The following is a 3,638-nucleotide window of genomic DNA, read 5'->3' as shown; positions in this document are numbered from 1 at the left end:
AATTGATTATAAGAAAACAAGTAAAAATTTAATTAATTTTTTAATTATAGTTCGAAACTTTTATAACTTTTAACTGCTAATAAATTATGTTTTATATGAGCTCTTGTAAAACAAAATTGGGTTTGATCATTTAAATTACTTTTATTTTTGGATGTCTTGAAAAGTCATGAAAAACTTAATAGAACATACAAAAAAGTACATTACCGTTAGGGATGGCAACCTAACCCATTCCTTATGGGTTTCAACCCGACTTAATCTTTTAAGATTAGTTTTGTTTTTTTTTTTATAATCGAGTCTTGGGTCAAATCGGATAATAATAAAAAAAAGTCGAGATTAGGTTTTAAGCAAATCTGTCCCAACATAGTATAATATAAAAAATATTTTTAATTAATTATTTAAATTTATTTATATATATATTTATTTAATTTTATATGTATATTAAAAATAATAGTTTATTAATTTCGAGTTGGATCAGATCAAGTACAATTTTATATAATATTAGGTCAAGTCGAGTTCAAGTATAAAAAAATAAAAAAATTATCGAGTCATATTCGGGTGTCATGAATATAAAGTCAAGTTAGGTTTGAGGTGAGTAAAAACCTACATTGACCCGATCCATTGCCATCCTTAATTACTGTACTGGTCTTTAGTCCTTTTCAATTAATCGTCCAAATGTTTAAAGTATTTTAATACAAACTTTTAATTATCATTATATTAGTAGTCCTTATATGAGTATCATTATTGTACTTTACCATGTAACAATTACATTTTATGACCAAAACTTTAAATCACATGTGAGTTTAAACACATGTATTTTCATTCCACAATTCAAATAAATTATGGTTATATTTGATATATAGAATTATGTTAAGATAAAACAAAATGATATTATAAATATGATTAAATTAAATAATGTTATTTTATCTGATATTTGATATGTATAAGAATTAAAATAAGATAATTTATTTATTGACTAAAATTATCTTTTCTTAAAGTTTATATAATTTAAATTATTGATATAATTTTTAAAGGTATAGGATATGTGAATTTAATCTTATGGATTAAAAATAATTCTTTTCATTTTAAACAGATTGAATTATCCTAAACTAATAGTATTAAATTATCTTATATCAAGAGGACAATAATTTTTTTTATAATTCTATCTATTTCTATTATATACAAATTCAATATAATATAAAATGATTATCATACTATTCTATCTATTATCTTATATACTAAACATGACCTATGTCTATTAAATTTTCACAATTGAAATCCTGAATTAAGAAACGGTGTATAACATCATGTTCTTAAATTCTTCAAAATCAATCATTCCGTCCAAGTTGGTGTCGTAGAAGCAAATCATGCTTCTGCAATCTAGGCCGCTGCTTTCATCCCATAAACCAAGTGTAGCCAACACGCTTTGAAGCTCCTCGCACGAAATGAAGCCATCCCCATTTAAGTCAAACATCTTGAAAGCATTGGCAAGGTCACTGTCTTCATCACCATAAACCAATTCTACCTCCTTACCACCTGCTGCTGCCTCAATCTTCGGGTTCGATATAGAATCATAAAAGAACAAGAATTCAACAAAGTTCAGACATGGTTTTCCCACTAAGGACTCCAACTCCTCAAGGCTAAACTGGACTCCAATTCTCTCCAGGGGCCAATTAAGCTCCTCCAGGCTAACCAAACCATCCCCATTTTTGTCAAGCTTCTCAAAGATCCGTTGCAAGTCGTTCTTGCTAAGGGGAGACATGTTATCAAAGAGAAAGTCACCGTTAACATGAAATGCCTAAGCTTTATTATTCAGTGTTTCTTGCACATATGATGACAACATAATGAAGAAAGGGTGTTTTTATATATAGAAAGCAGTTAATCTTTTGTATGGTTTTAGAAATTATTACAATTCTTTTTATGGAGAAGAGATGGGTAAGGACTAATGAAGCTTGCAAGAACTTTCCCATGAAAATTATTGTTGGAAACAAATATTTTTTTATTTTCAGATATTTTGAATTTTCTTTGTCCATTTTTTTTTTCTTTTCTGTTAAGCTAAGACCAGATCAAGCAAAATCTCAATTGTGGTCTTCATGTCTCAAGTATTTTTTATTGGTTTGTACTGTATTGTCTTTTATTTTTGGAGAGTTGATCGCCTATTTGTCTTTAATAGGCGAAAATTCCAGCACTAAATTTTGGATTTTGTAAAATTATTAATTTTTTTTTAAGATATCATATAGTTCTTTGGTAATTTTTTTATATAAAAAAAATCATAATTTGAGAATATAAATTAAAAATTATATATACTGAAATTTAAATTTTAAATTTACCTAATGTTATAATTTAAGAGTAACTGTATAAATATATTTCATTAAATATAGTTACCTTTCGAGTTTAACTCATAATTAGAAAACTAATTTGAAAAAAATCATATCTAACAATATTAGTTACATGTTAGAAATATAGAAAGTCAAAATCTAGTTTCTTTTTTTTTTTTTTAAATCATTTTAATTAATTAATTTTTATAATATAAACGTTAAATTTCTTTTTCAAACTTTATTTGAATTTAATTTTTTTGAACTATTTAAATAATGTATTTTTCTTCATCAATTTAACACATCCAGAATTTCATTTCTAATATATTCCCTTAAAATACTTTTGTTTACAAAATCTTTTATGTAGATTTTATAATTGTAATACATGTGTGCCTTTGTATAAACTTATTCTTAATTTTAAACTGAATTTCAAAATTTGAACTCAAAACCTTTAAAATAAAATCTTAAGTTTTAAACCTTGATGTTCCTTTGGAAACTCATGTTATTTTATTTAGCTGTAGCATTGAAAATGTATTGAGAATGATGTAAAGAGCGTGTGATGCAAATCTGCAACAGAGACTGCCCTCATATTTGGTAATTTAACAAGGATTTTGTGGGTAGCATATCAGCCTCACTCACACAGTTATAGCATATATGTGTATAAACATATATATATATATATATATATATATATTTATATAATTGTGGCTCCAAGCCACTGATTGAGTGACCGGTAGTCAGCGGATGATCATTGGAGTCTGAGTGCCTTGGCCGCCCCAAAAACTTCAAAAACTCTTAACATGCATATGTATAATCATATTAGATAAATTTAAATTGATCACTAATTAAATTTGTTAATTTTTTGAGGATTCGTAATTTAAGAGTTACAAAATCGAGAAATTTGTCGTAAATTTTAAATTGTAATAATTTAATTTAAATAAAAACTAAATTAATTTTAATTTTCTCACCAAAGACTCTAAATCCTCAATTAAGTACCAAATGTGTGCATTTTTTTTTAACCTTTAACTTTCTCAGCAAAGACTCTAATTTCACTTTTAATTTTATTATAGATCTCCATCTCATATATGTTCTCATGCAATATCTTTTCAACAAAAAAAGAAAAAAAAATCAGATTAGAATCACTCTATAAAGTTTAGAAAAGGACCATAATTCCTAATCTTGATGTTTCAACTTCATTCTTTTAAAAGAATATTTATGCAAATGTGAAGAAAATTTTACTTCGATCCCAAAAATAAGAGAGAATAAAAACATGGAAGAGTTTCAGGGAAAGAGAGAGGAAGGTTTGGGTGCGTGGTGGCGAGGGTA

General features: G+C 26.2%; 1 pseudogene; it reads right to left on the bottom strand.

Moving 5' to 3' along the window:
* Positions 1 to 1,232: 1,232 nt before the first annotated feature.
* On the bottom strand, positions 1,233 to 2,162 carry LOC111314991 (putative calcium-binding protein CML44 pseudogene; annotated as a pseudogene).
* Between the last annotated feature and the right edge of the window lie 1,476 nt (positions 2,163 to 3,638).

Source organism: Durio zibethinus, chromosome 20 (genome assembly GCF_047325235.1).
Source record: "Durio zibethinus cultivar Kanyao isolate XHJ-2024 chromosome 20, ASM4732523v1, whole genome shotgun sequence".
NCBI lineage: Eukaryota > Viridiplantae > Streptophyta > Magnoliopsida > Malvales > Malvaceae > Durio > Durio zibethinus.
The sequence above is the reverse complement of the archived record's forward strand: the minus strand, read 5'-3'. Positions and strand labels throughout refer to the sequence as shown.